Genomic DNA, 15,182 nt, shown 5'->3' with positions numbered 1-15,182 from the left:
TTTTACAGGCTTGCAGTTAAGTACTAGGCAAGCCATTTTAACCTAGCCAATTTCCCTTTCTGTGCTTGAATTACCTATCCCATTTGGTTAACAGTACCCATTTCATGGTCAATAACTGTACATTACCCCCTGGAGGGCAGAAACTTTAGGAAGACCAATTTGTGCCAACCCCACCTACTGATGTATATGGACAAAACATCACATGAATTACTGGGCCAACTTAATGCACAATGGACTTCACCAGTACTGTGACGTTTTCTTATTACTTCAGCACGGGCTTGGTTTCCAAGAGCCACGGACCAAATTCTTGACAGTCTTGCCAGAAATGCAGAAGTTATCTGGATGGTATTTTGGTCACAGGTAAGAAAACAGATCACCACTTAAAAAAAAAAAAGAGTTGGATGAAAAAATGTCTTTACAAAGCTACAAACATTCTGCTTAACACAGGGGGCATGTCACAATGTAACTAATCTATGAAGCCTCAAAGATAAAGACCATTTTGGGGGTTCTTGACAGAAACCATCAGCCAGTTTTGCCATTCCTTGGGAAGGCTTAATTTCTATGGAAGTTTCATTCTAAAACCCTCAAAAAATTTAAATACCCTCTACATGAAAGGCATGCAATGAAAAAAAAAAAAATGAACAGGGACAGAAGACTGTTGCATTTCATAATGCCAAGACATTCCGATACAGTCAGAGATCATAAGACATTCACAGGATTTTTTACATTCACAAATGGGATGTGATGTCTCTAACTTCACAGTAGGAGTAGAAGTGTCTCCTGTTATGCCATCACATGAACAGAAGTCTGATGCTAAGGCATTAGGCAGCAGGAGAGACACAAACAATCTCAAGTCTGGAAATACTATCAGTAACTATCTGGACACAAGTTTAGGCTTCTTGCAGACCTTAGTCCTCAGACATCAATTTCTTAACCAGATATTCCTTCATTGTCTATGAAGAGCATGCATCCTTGGGCTTTATTCATATCTGCTCATTTACACAAACCTGAATATCAGAAATCAGCCTTACACAGAAATTCAGCTGGCTAATCTAAACTGTCACTGTCAACCAATCCTTCTGGTGTAAGATAAGACATCATTTTCTACTTTGCACAGACCGACAATCTGCCAGTCGCATAAAGGGAGATGAGGAATGCGACTTGTGTAAACCCAACTACTGTCTCCATTTCTAGACTTGGTAATAGGTGGGAAATCATTACATCATTTTCAAGTCTCCCCTACCTTTTAAACTCCCCCTTTTAGTATACAGGAGCTACTCATTAAGTCTATTTGTCTGTCTGTTGTGGAGAATGCAAATTACTAATGCACTATCTCTAAGGTAGCAGATGTCAGAACTGGACACTGTGAAACAGTGTTAAGGAGATGGCCTGAAGTTATTTCTGGCTCTGTGGACTGGACACTGTTCTAGAAGAGAAGGTAAGCACTTGTCTGGCTTGCAGTAGATTAAGAAACGTGCCTCAATTAGCCCCTCTATACATGTGGGAGCAGAACATCCACACAGACTCTATGGTACCTTTTTAGGAAAACATGATTCTGACAGTGGAAGATGGCCACAATAAATGACCAAAAGCTGCTGTCATGAGAACCACCATCTCATACAGGACTATATTAAAAACTGCATGAAACTCCAGACTGTGTAAAATTAATGACCGACATTTAGAAGCAGTTGGTCTCTCAAGAGTTTGGATGATTCGTTAAAAATTAAAGGCATATGATACATTACTACTTATCATCCAACAAACACTTCAACCAGGATGGCTATTCAAAAGCATCTGGATGTCTTTTAATGTCCTGCCAAAGCACTCCTAATACTGCTACCCAGATGTAGCCTGCCTTTCTCATGATGGGAAAACCGTTGTGTACTAGCTTTGACCTACTGAAACCAGAAATGGCACAGGATATATCAAGTGTAGAAAAGCCAGCAAGAGTCTTACTTCAATAAAAGAAAAAATACAAGGACATTCAGTTCTGGTCAGTAAGCCCTTGCTTACACTACAACTATGTGAATACCTGGATGACCTCAGACACTGTACAGACATATGACTAAACTACTACCAACACACGTGGTGTGTGAGGGCACTGGTGATGGTTATATACCAGCAGTGGCTGAAGCAAATAGGTGTGGTTAAGAGCTGTCTGCCTCAGGTCAACTTTGTCACCCAGCCCTGTGACTAATGATATTTCCAGCTGTATTGGCCATGGATTCAAAGTCTTATCAGTTCGATGTACAACCTATTACAGGAAGAGTTTTTGATGTACGTCTCGACTCATTTAGATAAAGACAGCCTCCTCAGCATTTGGACTTAAAGTTATTGACAAGCACATGACTCAGTGCAGAATAATCTCCATAACGGATTCAGAAACCTGAGAAAAGTCTACTCTTACTAACAAACATTAATGAGAGAAGAATATGTTGCATATTTTATGTCCCTATGGACTTGGTGTATGTAGGAGTATATATTCTGACATCAATTTTTTTGAGTTATGTTCTGGATGTATGATACTGCAATGGGTTCCTAGAAAAACAGACTGTTTTGTGATAGACCCTCTTAACTGTGGTCACAAAACATTGCAAAAGCTCAACTAGGAACAACATTTACTGTGTGTGTGTGTGTGTGTGTGTGTGTGTGTGTGTGTGTGTGTGTGTGTGTGTGTGTGTGTGTGTGTGTGTCTGAATTACATTACCCTATGAAAAGGCAAACCCAACAAATACTACCACCACCTCACAAAACCTCTCACAAAATACAAAGGTACAATAGTATACTTTTTACTGCTCCAACAAAATAGTAACAAAATAACAGAACTTGCATGTGTCTATGGGGGGACAGATAGAGTTAAAAAATGCTAATGCTGTATACATTCCAAAAATTCACATACACCTCAGTTCACATTATTAATAACTTTGACAATTGAAAAGTCAGCAAGACTGAAAACTTAACCAAGAAAATACTACTTTTTGACACGGTGGTCCAGCCATGAAAATTACATGCGACACTGTCGAGTTTGAGACCAGAGGAGGTTTCAGATGCACCTATTAGGTGAGTAACACGAGAAGAATCTGCGCAAAAAAATATGGCAGTGCAATGGAAGCCAAGGAACCAGGATAGACAATAGGTCAGCTCAGCTCAAACTGGAAAGTGTACAACAGTTTACAGGACAACAGACAACATGCAAATGAAGTAAACATTTTGTGCTTTTCCTAAGAACACAACATAGTTTTTACCATGCAAGAGTTTTATTTACATTTTGGCAAAAGCAAAACTGAAAGTTCCAATAAATACAAAGACATTCTCCAATTCTTAATTCTGGGGCTATAGCAAAAGCAGTAACTGTGCCACAATGAAGTCTATATTTTATGTCTTCTATTAATAAACCATGCATACATACGTATAAATACATATGCATATCTACATCCATCTCTCTCTCTCTCTATATATATATATATATATATATATATATATATATATATATATATATATATAGATACACTGGGAATAGGTGAATCTGTTCACAATTTATGGAAACTTTCAGTCTTGTCAAAATACTGCTATTTTGTACTTACCATCAATAAAATGTATTCAAAATGTCTCTTAAAACAAATATTAGATATAGGAATGGTGATTTCCGGCAGCAGAAACAAATTAAGAAAAGTTACATATTACAAAAGGCAAGATTTGTAAACAAGGTTGGATAGTCTCTTAACACAATTGGTCTGTACTTTGTTTATAAAATATGCAAATGTTCTGACAAAATGCAGTAATTACAAATTTTATCATCTTTATGTTCTGACAATGCTGTAATTACAAATTTTATCTTTCTAGAAAATTGCTATATTGCTATGTTCCAATTCAAGACTGCTGCAGTAAAAAAGCAAGACTTTTCTTAAATAACATTTCCATTGTGAAAAAGTAGTTTTCTTACTTTTTAAATATATACATACCAGAATTCCCACCCTCAAAAAAAAAGTTCTCTTTCTGCTTTGTTAACATTACTAGGTTATAATTTGAGAAACCATGAAAGAGTTTACTTCACTCCACACATACAAAACAGCAACTCAATTCACTACAACCTATGCATCCTCATTTATGCAATTACCTGGAATTTGATTAAGTCTACTTACACACACACACACACGCTAAGTAAGGGTAGAAGACCTCTAAAATATTTTTGCCCCTAACTGGCAGATTTAGGGCTCTGATTTGGTGTGTTCTGCATATATTTTAAAAATAAAATTTGTGTTGATTTACTGATATTAAAAAGACAAACCCCGCTAATGAATAGCACTATCTTGTGCAGACCCATATTTCTAACCTCCACACACTTAAGAGTGTGTTAAAATCAGACAGGTATGTGAACATGTTTCAACAGGGTAACAAGCACATGTTTTGCACAAGGGAGCCTGAACTGGTTCCAATACACCGAGGACTACAGGACAATGAGAAAGGCCATGTCATGGATGGATCTAGGTACAGTTTGCTGGACAGAAACAGAAGGCGGGACTTTGGCAAAGATTTGCTGTTTCTCGGCCAAATGAAGCGAAGGAACAGCAAGAACAAATTAACAAATGGCAGTGGGCAGTGGATTAAATGGTGGCCCTGAAAGCCAGCCTTGAGAGGTGAAGGAGACATAGGGAGAGGTTTTCCATACAATTGTAGACAGTGCACTATCCATACACGTGCAAAATGTTAGCATCGATGCTTGGCAAGCATGAAGCCATACTTCCCTGCAAGTGCTTCCTTCAGATTCACACGTCAGCAAATCAGGGGGTCTCAGCCACCCATGGTGGCAGAGACGACCCCATTTTTTCTTCTGATGCCAATAAGAGGGAACATTTTAAATACGTAGCCATTATGTGCCTTCTGTTACACAACTACCCATATAGGAAAGCAGTGGAAGTGCTGCTAAGATGGCTTAATGTAGCAAAAGGGGTTAAAGGAAAGACGGAGGATTATAAAATACACTGAAATGAGCTAGGAAGAAAACAGAGTTTGGGAAAAGGAGATCAAGGCAGCCCAGTTAGCTGGGCCAAAGCCAACTAGGAACAAATTTAGAATGTCACCCAGGGGATCTGGTCCCTAAGAAACATCCAAGTAAATCTCTGTTTATTCATCACCTGTCATACAGGAAAACATAGACAGCAATTGACTACCCACAGGGCAGTGAAATAGTATGTTAGTCATCCCTTGATGAAGCAGTTAAAGTGGGAAGATGGGCACAGAGACACTGATGGCCAAGGCTGACGGTCAAAATTTAGGATTTTGCAAATTTGGCATGAAAACCAAGGTTACTTGGGTAGGGTGTTTTGACTGCATAGTACTACGATAGATGTTGGTCCATGTTCTCCTTCACTGTATATACTGTGACAAAAGGAGGTACTCCATGCATTTTTTTGATCCCCAGTTTCAACAGCATACTTATGCTCATATATCCTTCTATATAACTCACGAGTAGTTCTTCCCAAATAGAAGGATTTACATTCTAAACAAAAACTTAACTACACTACATTTTTAGACTTACAACTGAATAAACCCTGGAATCTTAACTCTTTTTCCTCCTAGCTCTACTTCATCAGTGTCTGTGTAAATATATTTACACATATTACAATTCAGACACAAACATTCCACATTTTGTCTTTGGGTTTATTCAATTTGCCTTGAAAATAATTTTCACCGTGAAAATCATTTTTATTTATTTTTTTAAAAGAGCTAACAATTATAAAAATTAGAATGTAAATCCTTCTATGTGGGGAAAAAAACACTTGTGAGTTATATAGAAGGATATATGAGCATAAGTATGCTGTTCAAACTGGGGAAGAAAAGAATGCATGCAGTAAACACTATAAGATGAATAAATGTAAGGTTGAGTTTAAATTTATAGTTTTGGCAGCGCTTTCTAATAGCCTTAACGGAAGCTGCACTGATAGAGCGGTAGCGTTGTTGCCTCACAGCAAGAGGTTCTCCTGTTCGATTCACGGCTGGAGTGCCTTCTGTGTGGAGTCTGCATGTCCTCCCCGCAGTCGAGTGGCCTCCGAAAGACATGCGTGAATAGGCGTGCCTTCGCTAAAGGTTGGGCATCGGGCTGGCAACTCGGCACCATAAAAAAATCTACTGCCGATCATTAGCGGACTGGAGTTCCGCTGTGGCGACCCCTAACTGGGAAAAGCCGAAAAGACAAAACATTTCTAATAGCCTTAACATAGTAAATATTGAGGAAGAGCTAGGCTGGCTAGAATATTGTTGGCAAGTCAGGCTTAATGCTTGCTTTCCATCAGGTCTCAAAAGAGAAATCTGTAATGCATTTGTAAAGGAAAAGGCTTAAATATTATGTATGTGTTTATATATGAAACAGTTATATGTTTTAAAATAAAAAAAAAAGTTCTACATTTTTTAAAATACTCATGTGACAGATCTGATCATGTGATTTTTTTTTTAGTACGTAAAGTGTTGGGTGTGCCCAGAAAAAAAAAAAAAAAAATCAGTCTCCGAGTTAATAAGAGTGAGACGAAAGTGCTAACTGGGATTATCTATTTTACTGTTCTACAATAAATTTGCTATTGTTCATCTAGAGCTGGACAACTTTTTTTTGGACTTTTGGTGTACCACTAGACTTGCATTTTTAGACAAAGTATGGCAGGTTTATGCAGATTGCCTGAGGACAAAGTGGTAAAGCTTTACACAGTCTGAAGTCATGCATTAGAGCAACATTTAAAACAGATGCAACAGTAATAGGTTTACTGAACTTGCATTTTTAGACAAAGTATGGCAGGTTTATGCAGATTGCCTGAGGACAAAGTGGTAAAGCTTTACACAGTCTGAAGTCATGCATTAGAGCAACATTTAAAACAGATGCAACAGTAATAGGTTTACTGAATTTTACGTGCAGGGTCATTCCAATGGGAAGATCTTTCATGCATGAGTAAGCAGTGAAGGAGGCAGTTTACAGGAAGCCACATCACAGAATCAGGATTATCACAGAGGTGACCTAGAGGTATGGTGTAAGTTCCTGTGAGAATTCACTGGGGTGGCACTATGGCAAAAAAAGCAACAAAAAAGAATTGGAAATTTTTACAGATGCAGTGGGTGGGCTTTGGTTTTTGAGGCTATTTTAAGGGGCACTGGTTTAGAGAAGCATGGCCACTGAAGCTAAGGCACTAGGGGAATATATCCATTGTGGAACTGGAGTTTTTCTCAATTGTAGTGGCTTAACAATGTGAGGGGAAATATGAGGAATAGGTCAGTGAGACTTAAGACAATACTAGTCTGGTACATGCTGCAAATAATCAACTAGGTGGTAGTGGTGTTAAGGGTATGTTGAGGAGGCACTTTAATCTTTCATACCTTACTTTGAATGGGGCTAAAGCCCAGCAAGTGCCAGGCTTAGAAAACTCAATGGCAGATTCCCTCTCTTTGCAGTATGCCTGCTTCAGAAAATTGGCACCAAAAGCAGCATTTACCAAGCCACTTATGGGCCTGCGGACAAGCAAGAATGGTGACGAACGATTAATTTCCTCAGTTCAGGAGCAAGGGTAGTGTATGACACAGGAGTACAACACTTTTCAAGCCCATGCCATGTTTAAGGGATGGAGAGATGGCATTCCCCAGGTAGGTGGGATACAAAGTATCCTATTGGGGCCACAGTACTGCAGTCTTTGTGGGAAGCCATCCCAAAGTTTGTGCAGATGAATATGAATTCTCTCTCATTATTATCAGCTGAAGGGGGAGATTAAATGTTTCTACCTGCTGTGGTGGAAGTAAGGAAAGTTAAGGGAGGTCAAAGGTAAGTGGGGGGCAGGACTTGCCATGTTGCTCTCTGTGCAGGTGGTTCGAAAGGAGATGTTTGGAAGTAATGCACTGGCTATAAGACAATAAATGAAAAACTAAATGAGAAGGCAGAAAAGTTGTTGCAAAATTGTTACAGCTAAACCTAACTGGAGGTACAGATAAGAAAATGGAAAGAAGTGGTCCATGGTGGGGTTACATGTTGGAAGCGTAAGGCGTTGCTATTTTTCACAAAAGAGAGCTGTAACCAATCTCAGACAAATCGAAGTTCTGACAGTGATTGAAGAATCATCATTTATCTTTATCTGTGGAGGTGCCCGGGACATAAAATAATTTGCTACATTTCAACAAATGTTTGTGTTCCTAGCTGTGAGCAATGACATGACCAGGAAGACAGAGAACACTGCTAGGAAGTCAACAGTGCTTTCCAGAAGTTTTCACACACAATGTCATTCTGTCTCACTCATTTAATTTGAAAATTAGGGGAAATTATACAGTACTAAGACACCAGCAATTTCTAAATCAACATTTCCAATACGGTCAGACAGAAACCTACAACTGACTACCAGGTGGGGGGAAAGGTGACCAAGCAGCACTGAGCAAGAGGAAACAACTTAAACACATACAGTAACTTAACACAGAAAACATTCATTAGATTGAGACTGAGAAAGCTACAGCAAAAGGGGCAATGTGATACCGTAATTAAATGAGTGGAGAGTTAAACTTCACACTTTCTTAGGGTCACAGGTCAAGGCACAGTGCCTTTTCACAGTCCCTACTCCGCATAAAAAATACCAGAGTTATGTGGAAAACTAGATCTGCAAAAATAAATTGGAAAGCATCCCTGTGGGGGGTTTTTAGTACTTGGTCCCTTTCTTCCAAAACAGCCTAGCAACAGAAACCTTCCGTACAGACTGGCAACCCAAAAGCATGAAAGAAAACTGCACTTCACACCACTAAGCTACCACCACGGGCAAAGATGAGGCACAAGGTCCCAAGATCCTCCATCTGGGACTAGAGAAGTTTGGAAACTGTTGTTAATTCAAAATGTGAGTTCTGAACTGTATAAAATGCAGGATTTGACTCATTTAAACATTAAACAGTTGATAATGTTTGTTCTTCACTAAAACCTCCACAACAAACAAGCAAATACCCCAGCCCCATACATACCTTTCAACGTCTTAGCACAAGAAATCTGGACAAAGTCAAAAATAACCGAAGGACAAAGGCCCAAAAATAGGGATAATATTTAAATACTGCTGTTAATAAAAATAGAAAGTTGACAGCATAACAAGTTTGGCATTAGTATGCATTCTCCGAAGGGTATGAAGTCTGAATCTCAATTGCCTAGTACTGTTTAGTAACTTCAATCCTCAATTATTTACCTGAAAAAACACAAATTTTATAAGAAACAGACCATAAAAATGCAGAAATCTGGACAGCTGGCAGGTATGGCCCTATAACACATACATTTTGACTACAAATATAAATATATTAGTTGTAGTTCTGACTACAGTATGGTATAGTTCCATACTATGAGATAAAATTTCTAATTGTTGACTTGAAAACAGCCCATATCAGACAAATATACCACTAACAAACTGCAAATACTGCAACGTTAACTTAAGTAACAGGTTTCCTTAAGTTCTAGAAAAATGCACCTGCATTATAGGAAGGCAGATGTGATTTTACGTACAAAAATAAAAACCAAATACAGGCAGTAAACACAATATGTTAAGTATGCATGGCTCTACATTCCAGGAAACTGTTGAGTACTTACACTCCACAAAATCAAAAAGCCCAAAGCAGCACAGCTTAAAGCAGAGATACCTAGCGAGAGCTAGTCAACGCAAGACGCAAAACAAGTTATGCAGAGATGACTGTGAAGGGGACCCATCAGAAATTAAAAAAGGGCTAAAAGAATTAGCCAGCCCGGTCCCAGATCACAACATGATGGCTCAGGTAACCAGCTTACTGTACCAAAAAAGTAGTAAAGACAGTATTGTTTTACTACATTGTTTGGTACTGAGATTTATTATGATTACATCACTATCATCTACGAAGATATTTTAAAAACAGGCAGACGCAACTTCTACTCACAGTTACTCTCAATCAGGTACCACACACCACCCCTTCACTAAGTGTTCTCTGTTTCCTTTTATTCAAACATTAACATTTACGAATACCATATGACATCCTAGTCTGATCAGCTACACTCGTAGCTAGCCAAAAACAAGATTACTAAGTGCAGTGTGCAATAAACGGTAAAGCAGTCATCTGCAGTACCTGCCAACCAGGCATAAGGCAATTAAAACAAACCACAAACAACTATCCACTTCCTGGTAACAACACTCAGGTAGCAATACTGCAACGAACAGTTTCTGTAGAGGACACATTCTGAAAACATGTAGACTGATCATTAATGCATTGGAATCCTTGCTTGGGGAGGGGAAATGGGATGGCCGGGCACACAAAAGATGGAATGAACACATAAATGGTTAAAGTAATACCTAAACAAGTATAGCAGCATGATGCTAGACCATTTCCAAACATACTTTGGTAGCCCATATTTGGGGACAAGTCATAACTGTCAACAGCAAAAGTACAGTTTTGTACCTACCATAAATGTAGATGTTGAAGTGTATTCACTGCTGCAGTCATTACACTTGGGTTATCCTGCCGTCAGGCGGTCCCGCAGTCGGCCAGAGTTCCAAAGTCTTGGTCCGGCGTCGGTTGCTGTCGCTTCCTCCCTGACGTCAGTGAGTCAGGGGTATATAAGATGCAGCCAATGCCATTTTCTTCAGTTTTTCTTGCCCTAGATGTCAGGTGCCCCCAAACACGTAGGCAATACACATTTACTAATAAAACATACATAAAAAATAAAAACAATACCTTCAGTTACAAGCAAATACACCACATAGGTTGTATAGGATAGAAAGGTGTAGACAAGCCCCAGCTAAAAAAGTGGGGATGGAGGAAGGGTAACCTGGACTGCAGCAGTGAATACACTCTGACATCTACATTTATGGTAGGTACAAAACTGTACTATGTTCATCGTGTTTCACTGCTGCAGTCATTACACTTGGGTTGAATCCCAAAGCTGAGGTTGGGTGGCTAGGTCTATAAAGGATTCGGGATGGCTATGAGGCCCTGCAGCACTGCAGTGGCAAAGCCAGCTCTGGATTTAGAGTAAAGAGGCAAGTGGTAATGCATGGTAAAGGTGTGCACTAAACTCCATGTTGCAGCTTCCAAAATATCCTTGGTAGGTACTCCTCTATGGTAGGCTGCTGAAGTGGCTGTTGCCCTGGTGGGATGTGGCCTAATGTTGTTGGGTACAGTTTTTCCATGCTGTGTGTAGCAGAAATGGATACAGTGTCCTATCCACTTTGAAATGGTCTACTTTGAAATAGCCTTTCCCTGTGATCCTGCAGCATATGCTACAAACAATTGCTCAGTTTTCCTGAAAGCTTTTGTTTTGTCCAAGTAGAAGCGTAACTGCCTATGTATGTCCAATGAGTGCAGAATTCTCTACCCTTTATTCTGGGGATTTGGATAAAATGTTGGCAAGTAAATAGTTTGGTTAAGAGCCACACTGGATACCACCTTTGGCATAAATGTAGGGTTGGTTCTTAAAGAAACCCTGTCCTGATGAAAAATGATGGAAGGTTCCACTGCCATTAGTGCCTGTAGTTCTGAGACTCTTTGTCCTGAGGTTATTGCCAGAAGCAGAGCAGTTTTCCATGACAAAAATTTTAATTCTGCTGAATTGGCTGGCTCAAAGGGAGGTAAAGTTAGTTTTTCCAAAACAAAGTTGAGGTCCCAAGTTGGTGTTGGTGCTCTCCGGGGCGGTCTTATGTTTTTAACCCCTCTGAGGTACTGTCTTAGTAATGGATGAGAGAAAATAGGAGGATCCGTGTTGTAATGAGCTGAAATGGCAGAGGCGTGGATCTTAATTGAGGAAAAGGATAGGCCTTTGTCCAGCATCTCAGTTAAGTATTGTAATATCTGAGGAATATTTGGAACAAGAGGGTCAAAGCCTTAAGCCTGGTTCCAGGGGCAGACTCTCTTCCACTTTTCTGAATAGGATTTCCTGGTGCTGGGCCTCCTGGCTAAGTAATCTGCCATGCAGCCAGATTTAAGGTTTTGAGCTGGCTGTGCAGAATCTAATTGTTTTGTTGAGTCAGAAGATGAGGAATTTGAGGTAAAATCCATGCTGGGCCTTGAGCCAAGTTCTTTAAGATTGGGTACCAGTGCTGGCGTGGCCAGTCTGGGGCAATCAGGATCATTTTTTGCCTTTCTTGTCTGGCTTTTAGGAGTACCTTTGAAAGGAGAGGCAGTGGTGGGAAGACATAAACTTAAGGTTTTCCAGCTGAACGAAAGAGCATCCACTTTCCATCCTTGTGTGTGGTAAGTCCTTGGTGCAGAATTTCTGTAGTTGGCAGTTCAGAGGGGAGGCAAAGAGATCTATGTCTGGGCACCCCCATTTTTGTGTTATCATGCTGAATACTTGTGGATTTAATTTCCACTCGTGAGGATCCATGATGTTTCTGCTTAAGTCGTCTGCCAGAGTATTTTTCTTTCCTGGCAGGAATTGTGCTTGCAGATGAACTTGGTAGGTCAGTGCTGTGTTCCACAAAGTCATGGCTTGTCTGCAGAGGGACAGGAATGAGTGCCCCCTTGCTTATGTACCACATAACCGTGGTGTTGTCAGTCTTTAGTAATAGTTGTCCTGGATGCAGAAGGTCCTTGAAAGCTGTCAGGGCATTTTGTACAGCTAGCATCTCTTTTTGATTGATGTGAAGATGCATTTGGTCTGCGGCCCACTTGCCCTGAATACATTTTCCTGCCATGTGTCTCCCCAGGCGTAATCCGATGCATCTGTTGTTAGTGTCTGCCTGGCTGTGGGTAAAGTGAAAGGCTGTCCCTTGTTGTGGTGACATGTCTGTGCCCATCAGCGAAACTCCTGTTGTAGGCAGGGAATAAGTGGTATTACTGCTTCCAAACTGCGACAGTGTTGAGTCCAAACACTTTTTAGATTCCAAACACTTTTTAGATACCACTGTAATTTCCTCATATGCAGTCTGGCATATGGTATTAGTAGTATGCAGGATGCCATGAACCCCAAGGCCTGCAGAATATTTCTTGCAGGGAGTTGGGTTTTTTTGCCATCAATTGAAAGTACTGAGTCAGTTGTCTTTGCTTGTCTGGCGTGAGATAAGCCATCTGGGCAGTTGTATTTAAGCTTGCACCCAGGAATATTATCTCTTGTGAGGGCACTAGTTTTGCCTTCTTTTCATTTATTGTGTACCCACCCTAGGCCCATTAGTAATCTTTTTACAAATGCCAGATGCTTTAGTAGAATGTCCTTTGCTCTCTGCTTGAATAAGGCAGTCGTCCAAGTAGGGATATATTTGAATTCCTTTTTGTCTGAAAAATGCAATTACTGGTGCCAGGCATTTTGTGAAGACCCTGGGCGCAGTAGATAAGCCAAAGGGCAGGGCAGAGAATTGGTAATGCATTGTGCCAGCTATGAATCTAAGGTATCTTCTGCAATTTTGTCTGATTGGGACATGCAGGTATGCCTCTTTGAGGTTCAAAGTAACAAGCCAAGCCTTCTTGCCCAGCATGGGAAGAAGTTGCTGTAGTGTCAACATTTTGAATTTCGGAACAGGTAAGTATTTAGAATAGATAGGTCCAGTATGGGTCTCCAAGCTTTGTCCTTTCTGGGGACCAAGAAAAGTAAAATCCTTGTCCTTGTTCCTGTTGTGGCACTTTTTGAATAGCTCTAATGTCCATGAGGGCTGTAATTTGTTTTTGTGCCTCTGCCCATTGATTTTGTGGCAGGTCTGGCATTCCTTTTAGCCTTGGTAGAAGTGGAACCTGTAACCTTGAGACACAACAGTCAGTACCCATTTGTCTTGGGTGATTATATGCCAATTTTGTGAAAAAAGTGCTAGTTTTCCCACTAAGGGAGCTGCCAAAAGTAAGTACTTGGCATTTGAAAGGGGAAGTCATTGGGACTGTTTCCTATAGGGTTGTGACTTGTCTTCTCCTCCTTTTGGGGTTGAAGCACCCCACTGTCGTGGTCTGTAAGAGCCTTGGGGCTGAGATCTGCCTCTTGGGCGTCTGTATCTGCCTCTTTGTGGTCTGTCTGACACTGGAAAGGAACAATTCTTAGAAGGCCAATTTCTGCTAAATCGAGGTGGCTGTACCTGTAAGAAATCCTTCACTGTTTGCATAGATTTTGCCTTATCCTCCATTTTCTTTAATACCTCTTCTGCCTTAACACCAAACAAGATATCATGCTGTAAAGGAGCATCCAATAATTTTGCCTTAACATGATCAGGTAAACCTTGTTCTTGTAACCAAGCATGCCTTTGAATCACAGATAGTGTAACTGCGGCTCTACAAGATGCCTCTAATGAATCAAAACCACATTGCAGAGTATGTTTTCCCACTTGTTGAGCTGCATGCAATAAATCCTGCATTTCCTTATAATCAGGACCTTCTTAGCTTGTAAGCATTTTCTGTTTTAACAGAGACATTAAATACTGTTGGTATTTAAGCATGTGGAACTGGCAATTTAAAGCCCTTACTGCTAAAGTTGCAGAAGTGTAAACTTTTTCCCCCATCTATCCAATGCTCTAGAATCCCTGTGAGGGAACTGGATTTTTAGCAGTGGAAGCTTTTACCCCTTTGGGACTCTGGGAAATAGTTTCTGGGTCAGCAGCAGGGTTTTTATAAAGAAATTTGTGAGAGTCAGGGACTCTATAGTACCTATCTGGCTTGACTGGTGCTGGGGGCAAAGAATCGGGGGTTAAACTGGATTCAGAGAACACATCATCCACAATGTCCAACACATGCAGAATAGCAAAGGGCCTGTGCTGAGGCAATAAAAGAAAATCTCTGAGCCTTTTCTTGGATTCTGAATAATCCTGGCTCTCCCTATGGAAATGCTCCCTCATGGTATGTAAAGTTTCCCCAAAAGAGTAATCCTCAGGAGGAGAGGCTGAAGGGATTGATTCTTCAGCATCAGAGTCCTCATAGGGGAGTAAACAGTATCCCTGGTCTGAAGAGGAATCGGAATAAACGGAAACCTGGTCAGAGGAATTATAGTCTGTATCCTGCCTAGGCCTTTTATCAGGAGGGGGATGTGAACCCCTGATCAGAGTAATTAGGTCTTCGGCCATTTTGAGCATCTGTTTCTTAGGCATGGAGGCCTGTCCAGGTGAATGCTGTACTTGTCTCTTTGTCTTTAATGGAGTTTTAGACTTGGTTGTTGTTTTTATGGTAAGCAGTGAAGGTCTGAAAACACCCTCAGAAGCCGATGCCTGCTCAGCAGCTCTGGACCCATCTGAGGGGTTAATTTCCATAGGCCCAAT

General features: G+C 40.4%; 1 protein-coding gene across 3 annotated transcripts in view; it reads right to left on the bottom strand.

The window, feature by feature from the left end:
• Positions 1 to 15,182, bottom strand: part of CDK4 (cyclin dependent kinase 4) — a 357,049-nt gene that overhangs the window by 245,318 nt on the left and 96,549 nt on the right. The gene's annotated exons all lie outside the window — the stretch shown is intronic.

Source organism: Protopterus annectens, chromosome 5.part0 (assembly GCF_019279795.1).
Source record: "Protopterus annectens isolate FY-2018-M chromosome 5.part0, PAN1.0, whole genome shotgun sequence".
Taxonomy (NCBI): domain Eukaryota; kingdom Metazoa; phylum Chordata; order Ceratodontiformes; family Protopteridae; genus Protopterus; species Protopterus annectens.
The sequence above is the reverse complement of the archived record's forward strand: the minus strand, read 5'-3'. Positions and strand labels throughout refer to the sequence as shown.